Source organism: Pleurodeles waltl, chromosome 9 (assembly GCF_031143425.1).
Source record: "Pleurodeles waltl isolate 20211129_DDA chromosome 9, aPleWal1.hap1.20221129, whole genome shotgun sequence".
In the NCBI taxonomy this organism is placed as follows: domain Eukaryota; kingdom Metazoa; phylum Chordata; class Amphibia; order Caudata; family Salamandridae; genus Pleurodeles; species Pleurodeles waltl.
Genome location: NC_090448.1, coordinates 1,020,863,994 through 1,020,876,295, shown reverse-complemented (window position 1 = coordinate 1,020,876,295; position 12,302 = coordinate 1,020,863,994).

Below are 12,302 nucleotides of genomic sequence, written 5' to 3'. Positions count from 1 at the left end.
AGTGGAGCTCCACAACGGGGACCCGTGGAGACGTCAGCGACACCGACACGTCCTCGGAAGGGAGCTCCCTAGCGGTGGCGGCAACATCCGTGCCCACCGCCACAACAGGTACAGCCGCCACCCAGCGCACCAGCCCCGCCCTCCCAGCAGCCCCTCAGCCTTTGCTCCGTGCCCGCTCGCCCAGGAAGGCGGGCATCTCGTTTGCCCCAGGCACCTCAGGCCCTGCCCCATTTACCCCTGCTGCCCTCAGTGAGGAGGTCATTGACCTCCTCAGGACACTCATTGTTGGGCAGTCTACCCTCTTGAATGCCATCCAGGGTGTAGAAAGGGAGGTGCATCAGAGCAATGCATACCTGGAGGGCATTCATTCGGGTCAGGCTGCCCATCAGCGATCGTTCAACGCTCTGGCCTCAGCACTGACGGCAGCCATTGTCCCTGTCTCCAGCCTCCCTCTTCTGACTCCCTCCACCCAGTCCCAGTCTCCTGTTCCTCTGCCTATCCCATCCACACTATCAGACCAGCCAGCACACACCTCTACACCCAAGGGCAGCTCATCCAGACATAAGCACCACAGATCCCACAAGCATTCACCCAAGCAACATACAGATGCAGACATGTCAACAGTCACTACCACCTCTGTGTCCCCCACCTCCTCATCTCCCCCCTCCCTCCCTGTGACGTCTCCACTCACACCTGCATGCACACCACCATCAGCCAGTACTCCCATCACCAGCACACCCTCCATTACAGTCCGCACACGTGCAGTCACCACCCCCACTGCCATTTACACGTCCCTTGTGTCCTCTCCCAGTGTGTCTGTCACCCCCTCTTCCATAGCACACAAACGCAGGCAGCCACCCACCCAACAGCCATCCACCTAACGACAGCCTCCGTCACAAGCACCTGCACCCAAAGACAGCACACTTGACTCTCCTACAACCACATCCTCTTCCTCCACTCCCAAACCCACTACACCTACCCGTCCCTGCCCTTCCAAAGTCCTTTTCCTTTCCAACCTTGAACTCGTTCCAATCACTGACCCACCCCCTCCATCTGGTAAGACCAAGAAAAGCACCTCAGCCACCACCAGCCCTGCATCTACTGTGACCATAGTGCAGGGCTATTGGAGTCCACCAGATCCTAGGGCAGGAACATCGGCCAGCCGCAAGGGGACAGCCAGCCCCCCCCCACTGGGAAGAGGACAAGGAAGAAAAAGGCCCGGCGTGACAAGCCTGAGACGGCTGCCACCAAGGACAGTAGCCTTGCCCCGTCACCTGCCACATCATCCAAGGGAGGCAAGGGCCACAGAGCTCCAGCAAAGGAGGGCAAGGGCAGCAGGGCGGAGAAGTCAGGCAGCAGGCGAGCTGCCCAGGAGGTCCCCACCAGCCCCATCCCGGGTGTGACGGACGACACCCACGGGCCCAGGACTCCATCACAGGAGGGCGCTGCGACCGCAAGTTCGGATGGGGAATGAGCGGGAAGTCTTGCCCAGGTCTGGCTCCCTAGACACACAGGACAAGCACCGCTGAACAGGGCCCCGCAGGGAGGAGCACCGCTGAACGGGCCCTGCCGGGCCAAGAACCGCTGAATGGGCCCCGCCGGGCCAAGAACCGCAGAACGGGCCCGCTGGGGCAAGAACCGCTGAACGGGCCCCGCCGGGCCAAGAACCGCTGAATGGGCCCTGCCGGGCCAAGAACCGCTGAACGGGCCCCGCCGGGCCAAGAACCGCTGAACAGGCCCCGCCGGGCCAAGAACCGCTTAACAGGGCCCCGCCGGGAGGAGCACCGCTGAACGGGCCCTGCCGGGCCAAGAACCGCTGAACGGGCCCCGCCGGGCCAAGAACCGCTGAATGGGCCCCGCTGGGGCAAGAACCGCTGAACGGGCCCCGCCGGGCCAAGAACCGCTGAACAGTGCCCTGCCGGGAGGAGCACCGCTGAACGGGCCCCGCCGGGCCAAGAACCGCTGAACAGGGCCCCGCCGGGAGGAGCAATGCTGAACGGGCCCCGCCGGGCCAAGAACCGCTGAACGGGCCCCGCCGGGCCAAGAACCACTGAACGGGCCCCGCCGGGCCATGAACCGCTGAACGGACCCCGCCGGGCCAAGAACCGCTGAACGGGCCCCGCTGGGGCAAGAACCGCTGAACGGGCCCCGCTGGGCCATGAACCGCTAAACGGGACCGCCGGGCCAAGAACCGCTGAACGGGCCCCGCTGGGGCAAGAACCGCTGAACGGGCCCCGCCGGGCCAAGAACCGCTGAACAGGGCCCAGCCGGGAGGAGCACCGCTGAACGCCCTTCCTGTCAAGCACCGCTCCGCTGGGCCCCTTCATCTCAAGCACCGCTCCGCTGGGCCCTTCCTGTCAAGCACCGCTCCGCTGGGCCCCGCCGTCTCAAGCACCGCTCCGCTGGGCCCTTCCTGTCAAGCACTGCTCCGCTGGGCCCTTCCTGTCAAGCACCGCTCCGCTGGGCCCCGCCGTCTCAAGCACCGCTCCGCTAGGCCCTTCATCTCAAGCACCGCTCCGCTGGGCCCTTCCTGTCAAGCACCGCTCCGCTGGGCCCCGCCATCTCAAGCACCGCTCCGCTGGGCCCTTCATCTCAAGCACCGCTCCGCTGGGCCCTTCCTGTCAAGCACCGCTCCGCTGGGCCCTTCCTGTCAAGCACCGCTCCACTGGGCCCTTCCTGTCAAGCACCGCTCCGCAGGGCCCCGCCGTCTCAAGCACCGCTCCGCAGGGCCCCGCCGTCTCAAGCACCGCTCCGCAGGGCCCTTCATCCCAAGCACCGCTCCGCTGGGCCCCGCCGTCTCAAGCACCGCTCCGCTGGTCCCTTCATCTCAATCACCGCTGGCCCATTGACAGTGCCGGTTCAGTGTGGAGCAGGGCTTCAGGGAGCACTCGGGGCACCATGACTCCTCCAATCACAGTGGAGTCGGTAATCCATCTGATGGACTGTGGCTTTGCACCCCCCAGGATGGGACAGTGGGCATGGAGGCCCCTCGTGGATCTGGCTTCGTGGACTCATGTGGCTGAGGTGCCCCCCCTTCCCTTCCCCCTGAGGTGCCTGTGCTTTCATCATCTGATGCCCCTGCAGTGTTCTCTCCAATCGTATCTGGTCTCCTGTGTGGGCTTTGCCCATGTGTTTGTGCACATTGGCCCACGGACTATGGAACTTTGAGGGAATGTGCAGGACTTTTTGCCTATGGATATCTTGTGGACTATCTTCATTCCTTATTTTTGTATCTTTTATATGGCATATTTGCCATTCCTTCTATGGAGCTATTTATACAGATATTTTTTCGAAAATTTAAATTGTGTCTTTGCATTATTCCGGGGGGTTTGTGTGGTGTCACTCTGACTTGTTGCTAGGCAATGGGGTGTAGGTATTTGTGGTGGGGGTGGGTGTCCCCGTAATCTTTTCTCCTCCCCCGTCCCCTGTGTCGTAGGTGCAGTACTCATCGTTGTCGTCTGCGCCGGCGTTCGTACTCCTGGTAGATGAGCAGGTAGACAAGAGCTGGTAGGATGTGTAATTCGGGCTCCATGCTGTCCTCCTTCCTCGTGGAGTGTGTATAGGTGAGCGTTTTCCCGTTCGTTGTCTGTTTCCGCTGTGTTTTTATCAGCCGGAAAAGGTGGCTGATTGGTGAGTTGTGATAGGGTGGGCGGTACATTGTCTGCCGCCTGCCTGTTGGCGGTGACCGCCGCGCTGTTTGTCGGTCCCGCCGTGGCGGTCGGAGTGTTAATGTGGCGGCTTGTGTTGGCGGTTCCCGCCAGGGTTAGAATACCATTTTTTGGACCGCCGGCCTGTTTGCGGGTTGGCCGCCGCTTTATCACCGACCGCCAGGGTCAGAATGACCCCCTTTGTTTGCTTTCTAAAGACTTAAGACACTTTGGCCCATATTTATACTTTTTTTGCGCTGCTTTTGCGTCGTTTTTTGACCCAAAAACGGCGCAAACTTGCAAAATACCATTGTATTTTGTAGGTTTGCGCCATTTTGCGTCAAAAAGCGGCGCAAATGCAGCGCTAAAAAAAGTATAAATACGGGCCTTTATATCACTTTTCAGTGATATCTTTACAAATTCATATTGCAACTTTGATCGTTTTGACATGAAAATACCCAGATAAATATTATATATTTTTCTAAACACTGTGTGGTGTATTTTTGTGGTGTTATACTATGGTGTTGTATGATTTATTGCACAAATGCTTTACACATTGCCTTCTAAGTTAAGCCTGACTGCTCGTGCCAAGCTACCAGAGGGTGGGCACAGGCTGATTTTGGATTGTGTGTGACTTACCCTGACTAGAGTGAGGGTTCTTGCTTGGACAGAGGGCAACCTGACTGCCAACCAAAAACCCCATTTCTAACATTGGTGATCAGCGGTGAGGATAGGACTTGTGTTTGTGCAGTGACATACAGTAGCTAAGTATTTCACTACCTACCCACAGTTGAAGGTCAACTTGATTTTTCATCTTTTTTGGCTTTTGATTCTCTGATGTCCTCCTGGATATACTATTGATATTTTGGACTTTGGATTTTGGTTTTTGCTGGTCAGATCTTATCAGAATGGGATTGCTTACCTACTCATTCTTTGTTTGTACTGACCACCTCACTAAGGCTGACCTAAGGAAGCTTTGCAGAAAATGGGGCCTTCCTGTAGCAAGGAGATCTACTAAGGCGGAGATGCTAAATAACTACATAGTCTGGGGGGAGGAAAGATGGGCAGAGAGAGAGGCAGCAAGAAACCAAATGACTAAGTACCCCTCAGATGAGGAGGAGGACTACGCACATGAGGAGGAAGACTGCTCACATGAGGAGGAAGACTACTCAGATGAGGAAAGAGACCCAGAGATAGATGAATGGCTCCGAGGTCAAAGGCGACAGGAGCAACAATTAGAGGAGTATCTTGCAAGGGTTGAGGCAAAAAGACTCTTAGCCCTGGAAGAAGAAAAGATTGCAGCTCAAGAGCTGAGCTGTAAAGAGCTGAAACTGGAGGCCGGAAGGGCTGAGTCCAGTTCAGATGGTGGCAGCAAAAATCTTGCATCCTGTACTGCTGAAGAAGGGCACAAGCCCAGAGATGTGGTGCCCAACTTGAAGAAGGGAGTTGACACACCCCAGGTGGTTCAAGAGTATGAGGTAGTTCCCGTTATGCACAGGGTCCCTGAGAAGGATTGGGGAACTGGCACAGGGAGTCATATTCCTACTGGGGGGAGGGACACTTTACTGACTCCAGGGAGGGAGGGTACAGAGCCCCAGAGGGGAGGACCAGGTTCAGGCTGTCATCCCTGACCTGGTGGAAGGGAGAGTGGTTAAAGGGTGCCCAGCGCCTGGGGCTACCGCCCCCCACTCCCCACAGCCACAGTAGTGGGAGAGCTTTGAGAGGCCTGGCTCTCATCCCTGGCAGCTGTCAGTAACCACTGTGGCTTGCTGTCCGGGTGGACAGAGATATCCCGGGGGGGGGGGGACAAGTGTCACACCCCGGGGGTTCAGTGGGCCACACCACTGTGTTGGTCATGGTGGTACTATCCTGCTCCTGGGATACATCTGTGAGCAAAGTAAGGTTAGGTGCTGCACAGATGGGATCCGCAGGTAAGGAGAAAGGTTCCCCATGGGTTGGCTTAGTGGGCCCTGAGAGTATGGACAGAGGGATCCAATTGGAGTCAGGAAGGCGAAGAACTGGAGCATGCCCCTGCTGTTTTGGGCCTGGTTCCTTGTTCTGTCGCCTCAAACAGGGAAGTACATCAGGATAGTGATTGTTCTCCCCTGGCTTTAGGCTGGTAGGGGGTCATGTTGGACCTGGCTTTTTGACAGGGTCATCCCCAAACTTTTTGCCTCCTTCCTCCTATTTTGTCTGACCTGTTGTTGTTGGCTTTTGACCTCTGGGCACTTTACCACTGCTAACCAGTGCTAAAGTGCATATGCTCTCTGTGTAAATGGTACTATTGATTGGTTTATCCATGATTGGCTATTTAATTTACTTATAAGTCCCTAGTAGAGTGCACTATATGTGCCTAGGGCCTGTAGATTAAATGCTGCTAGTGGGCCTGCAGTACTGGTTATGCCACCCACTTCAGTAGCCCCTTAACCCTGTCTCAGGCCTGCCATTGCAAGGCCTGTGTGTGCAGTTTCACTGCCACTTCGACTTGGCATTTAAAAGTACTTGCCAAGCCTAGAACTCCCCTTTTTCTACATATAAGTCATCCCTAATGTGTGCCCTAGGTAACCCCTAGAGCAGGGTGCTGTGTAGATAAAAGGCAGGACATGTACCTGTGTAGTTATATGTCCTGGTAGTGTAAAACTCCTAAATTCGTTTTTACACTACTGTGAGGCCTGCTCCCTTCATAGGCTAACATTGGGGCTGCCCTCATACACTGTTGAAGTGGCAGCTGCTGATCTGAAAGGAGCAGGAAGGTCATATTTAGTATGGCCAGAATGGTAATATAAAGTCCTGCTGACTGGTGAAGTCGGATTTAATATTACTATTCTAGAAATGCCACTTTTAGAAAGTGAGCATTTCTTTGCACTAAAATCTTGTTGTGCCCTTCAATCCACGTCTGGCTAGGTTTAGTTGACAGCTCCTTGTGCATTCACTCAGACACACCCCAAACACAGGGTACTCAGCCTCACTTGCATTCATCTGCATTTTGAATGGGTCTTCATGGGCTGGGAGGGTGGAGGGCCTGCCCTCACACAAAGGACTGCCACACCCCCTACTGGGACTCTGGCAGACAGGGTTGAACTGAAAGGGGGCTTGGTGCATTTCTTAGACACTCTTTGAAGTCACCCCCACTTCAAAGGCACAACTTAGTATAAAACAGGGCCTCTGCCCTACCTCATCAGACACTTGCTGGAGAAGAAACCTGAACCAGAAACTACATCCTGCCAAGAAGAACTGCCTGGCTGCTCAAAGGACTCACCTGTCTGCTTTTCTACAAAGGACTGCTGCCTTGCTGTTGGCCTGCTGCCTTGCTGAACTGCCTGGCTGCTCAAAGGACTCACATGTCTGCTTTTGTACAAAGGACTGCTGCCTTGCTGTTGGCCTGCTGCCTTGCTGAACTCTTGTCTAGCTGTAAAAGTGCTCTCCAAGGGCTTGGATAGAGCTTGCCCCCTGTTCTCTGAAGTCTCAGGACCAAAAAGACTTCTCTCTTCCACTAGGATGCTCCGTGCGCCGAAATTTTCGACGCACAGCTTGTTCCGCGGCAAGAAAAACGCCGCACACCGACGCTGATCAAGGCGACGCCTTCAGGACGACCAAAATTTTGACGCACGGCCTCACAAGGACAACGCCGCCCGACTTCCCCGGAGAAATCGACGCGACGCTTGCCGTGAGATCAAAACTTTGACGCACGGCCTGGCAAGGACAACGCCGCCCGACTTCCAAGGAGAAATCGACGCGACGCCTGCCGTGAGATAAAAACTTTAACGCACGGCCTCGCAAGGACAACGCCACCCGACTCCCCAGGAGAAATCGACGCGACGCCTGCCGTGAGATCGAAACTTCGACGAGCAGCCCCGCAGAACGACACGCAGCCGGAAAACAAGCAGGAAAATCCACGCACAGTCCCGGGACATCTGGTAATCCCCACGAACCACAGAAAGAGACTGTCCGCGCGCCGGAAAACGACGCCGGACTCCCCACGTGGAAAATAACGACGCAAGTCCGTGTGTGCTGAGGAGAAATCGACGCACACACCAGTTTTCCACGTATCTCTTCTCCTGTGGCCCTCTGAGGAGATTTTCCACCAGAAACCAGGTACTTTGTGTTTGCAAGAGACTTTGTTTGCTTTCTAAAGACTGAAGACACTTTATATCACTTTTCAGTGATATCTTTACAAATTCATATTGCAACTTTGATCGTTTTGACATGAAAATACCCAGATAAATATTATATATTTTTCTAAACACTGTGTGGTGTATTTTTGTGGTATTATACTATGGTGTTGTATGATTTATTGCACAAATGCTTTACACATTGCCTTCTAAGTTAAGCCTGACTGCTCGTGCCAAGCTACCAGAGGGTGGGCACAGGCTGATTTTGGATTGTGTGTGACTTACCCTGACTAGAGTGAGGGTTCTTGCTTGGACAGAGGGCAACCTAACTGCCAACAAAAACCCCATTTCTAACAGAAACTAACTAGATCCTCTATTTCCGTGGAGTGCTCTGGGAGTGATGATAGGCAGGGTGTTTTTGGTTCACCTTTTGGGAGTTGAAGATGCTTTCTTCATTTTATATGAAACCCATATTTCTCACTTTTGCCGTTTCTGATATGTAATCAGTTATGAAGGGGTGAACATAGTAAATGGCTGAATCTTTAAGGATATAAGTTGGTCCCAGACTAACTATCTTCATTTTGGACCTTCTTAAGGTTTGTTGAACCAAATACATTTTCGCCTTCAGCACTTTTAAGAGTGATTAAATGAGCCTTGTTAGATTGTTACTCATATGCCAATCAGTATGGTTGCAGCACTGAAATGATGTTTAAGTAGGTAAGAACATATTAGACCCATAAATGGTAACGTGCCAAGGGAATAGAGGTGTATCCTCTTGGATCCACAATGTGGTGGAAAAAGCTATCCAAGAAATCTGCTTTAAGTATAGTGTTGCTCCAGGAAGGAATTAGGTGTTTTAAATGATTGGGAGAAAAAAAAAAAAACGTTCCCAAAGCAATTTAGTCAAATAAGATTTAAAGTAATATGTAAAAAAAACAAAAATGACGACATTATTTAGGGGTTCAGGAGATTAATCAATAGAACCGAAAGGTCAACAGCAATAGAGCACGGCTCAGATAAAGCCCAGCCAATCAGCCCTCTGAATAGTAATAACATCTCTATTCGCCATATGGGATCCACAAGGCTTGATATCTCACATTTTGGCACCAATGGATCAGAGCAGGACAAACTTGAAATTTGCAGCTGGTGAGGTTGCTTCTGCATTAGGGTCAATATGCAACCATTTCCCACTTCCTGCTGTACATTGGTATTAGCCACTTTTTGGGAAGTTTAAAGCCTTCAGCATGACAATTCTAGGAGCCACAGCCACACAGTGTTAGAAATGGGGTCTCTAGTTGGCAGTCGGTTTGCACCCTGTCCAAGTAGAGACCCTCACTCTAGTCAGGATAAGGGAGATACCCGCTCAGATAACCCCTGCTCACCCCCTTGGTAGCTTGGCATGATCAGTCAGGCTTTTCTCAGAAGCAATGTGTAAAGCATTTGCAAATGACACACAGTAATAAGTGAAAACACTACAAACGGACACCACACCAGTTTTAGAAAAATATCCAATATTTATCTGTATAAAAGAAGACCAAATATGATACAAATCCAACATGCAGTAATAAAAAATATGAATTCTGCAAGATTTACTCAAAAATACAGTTCTTTGAAGTCGATAGCTCCACCTGGGGCTATCACGGCGACTTGATCAGCAAAACGAACAGTTGAGGCCAGCCGCGGCGTTGCAGGTCCGCTACGGTGTCGGAAAGACCTGAAAACAGTACTTTGGATTTGCAGGGCGTCGTGATCCTCACGATGAGCTCCAGAGAGTGGTGTCACTGACGTTGTGGTGTCGGTTCTGGAGTCGTTGGGCCCTTGAGGTCACTCGCGTTGTGGATCGAACTCCACGCTGATGAAGTCAGGTGCGCCGGCATGGATGGCGTCGGGGCTGTGGTGCAAAGCAGGACAATGCGATGTGCGGTGCCCACCGGTCACGGTGCAGGCAGCGGCTCAGTGATTGCGTCCAACGGTGTCGGTGAGACCAGGGCTGCAGCGTGAAGCGGGCCAGTGCGACGTGCGATGTCCACCAGTCACGGTGCAGGCAGCGGCATCGTCGTTGCTGAAGCGCTGTCATCGGTAGACCCAGGCCAGCAGTGCGGGACGGTGCTCCATGACTCTGATGAGTGGTGTCCACAGTGCAGGCAGGATGCCTGGTGATGACACATGAGTCGATGATGCTGGTGTTGGTTGACCGTGGCGGTGTTGTGAGACGGGACAGTGCTTCATGTACCTCACGAGTGATGTCCACAGGCCACGGTGCAGGCAGCGGCATCAGTGTCAGCAGGAGCGGCGTCGTCGGGGATGCCCAGGCTGTGGTATGAGCAGGCGATGCCTGAGTGCGGGGCCCACAGGTCGCAGTGCAAGCAGCGGCTCGGTGAAGTCGTCCGATGACGGCATCGGTGAGTCCAAGGGTGCGGTGCGAAGCGGGGCAATGCGACCCTGTGTGGCGTCGGCAGGTCACGGTGCAGGCCAGCGGCATCGTTGGTGGCAGCACAGTGGTTTCTCCTCTTGAACAGCACAAAACACACAGTTCCTAGTCATATTCCTACTGGGGGGAGGGACACTTTACTGACTCTAGCAGAGAGTGACAGAGAAAAGGGTTCCCCCCTGGTGGACGTCCTGGATATAGAGTGTAGAGACATCCCAGAAGAGTATGGGTTGAGTGTCAGAGACAGGCAGATACTGTCTCACCAGTCTCAGGAGGGTGATGTAGAGTGCTTTTCCAAGGCTGAGTTACTGGATGGTTGGGTGAAGGGTACTGTGGTTAATACATGTGAAGGGCAGAGTGATGTAATTACTGGAGAGCATATGTCTGGTCCTTATTTTCCAGAGCTACGCCAACACCAGGTGGAGTGTGAGTTCTCTGACCCCAGGGAACTTACAATGGAGGCAGACTTCTGGGTGAGTACCAGAGAGTCTGAAGAGGCATTTGGGGGTGCTCCTGAAGGGAGTGGTCTAGGTGGTTCCCAACCGAGTGAGGTGGGAAAGGATTGTTGTGTCCCAGGTAGGTCCCAGGTCCTAGAGGGTTCCATGAGGGAACACCAGGAGGGAAGCCTAGCCTGTACCGTAGGGCCACCTTTTGAGGGAAGCCCCGCAGTGTCAGAAGAACTTGGGGGGGTGACTGTAGCCAGCATCCCAACAGGTCTGGTGTCTGGCAGTACCCCTCCTAGTGAGGGGGTGCAGAAGTCCAGACATAGGGTTGAGAGGGGGTTGCAGACCCCAGTTGAGGACCTTGAGAGTCAGGGGTCAGCTCTGAGAGCAGAGCCCCCCAGGAATGACCCAGGTGAAACCGTTTCTGGTTTGGGGGAAACCCAGACTCTGCCGGATGGGCAGAGGTCGGGAGACCTGCGCCAACCAGACTCTTGTATGGCCCTTGGGGACGGTGTGTCCCTTGTGGAGGGTGAGAGTGCCCCCCAGGAAGTCCTGGCATGCCAGGCAAAGATTCAACCTCAGGGTGGTGACTCTGGGTTGGATACCCAGGTTCAGAGGTTAAACTCTGACCTGGTGGGAGGTAGGTGTGCCTCCCAAGAAGTCCTGCTGTGCCAGGCAATTGTCCAACCTCAGGGTGTTGACTCTGGGTTGGATGGCCAGGTTCAGAGTTTAAACTCTGACCTGGTGGGAGGTAGGTGTGCCTCCCTGGAAGTCCTGGCCTGCCAGGCAATGGTTCAACCTCAGGGTGGTGACTCTGGGTTGGCTAACCAGGTTCAGAGGATAAACTCTGACCTGTTGGGGGGTAGAGGTGCCCCCCAGAAAGTCCTGGTATGCCAGGCAATGGTTCAACCTCAGGGTGGTGACTCTGGGTTGAATACCCAGGTTCAGAGGTTAAACTCTGACCTCGTGGGAGGTAGGTGTGCTTCCCAGAAAGTCCTGGTGTGCCAGGCAATTGCCCAACCTCAGGGTGGTGACCCTGGGTTGGAGAACCAGGCTCAGAGGTTAAACTCTGACCTGGTGGAGGGTCAGTGTGCCCTCCAGGAAGTCCTGGCGTGCCAGGCAATTGTTCAACTTCAGGGTGGTGACTCTGAGTTGGATGGCCAAGTTCAGAGGCTAAGCTCTGACCTGGTGGAAGGTCAGTGTGCCCTCCAGGAAGTCCTGGCATGCCAGGCAATTGTTCAACTTCAGGGTGGTGACTCTGAGTTGGATGGCCAAGTTCAGAGGTTAAACTCTGACCTGGTGGAGGGTCAGTGTGCCCTCCAGGAAGTCCTGGCGTGCCAGGGAATTGTTCAACTTCAGGGTGGTGACTCTGAGTTGGATAGCCAAAGTCAGAGTTTAAACTCTGACCTGGTGGGAGGTAGGTGTGCCTCCCTGGAAGTCCTGGCCTGCCAGGCAATGGTTCAACCTCAGGGTGGTGACTCTGGGTTGGCTAACCAGGTTCAGAGGATAAACTCTGACCTGTTGGGGGGTAGAGGTGCCCCCCAGAAAGTCCTGGTATGCCAGGCAATGGTTCAACCTCAGGGTGGTGACTCTGGGTTGGATACCCAGGTTCAGAGGTTAAACTCTGACCTGGTGGGAGGTAGGTGTGCTTCCCAGAAAGTCCTGGTGT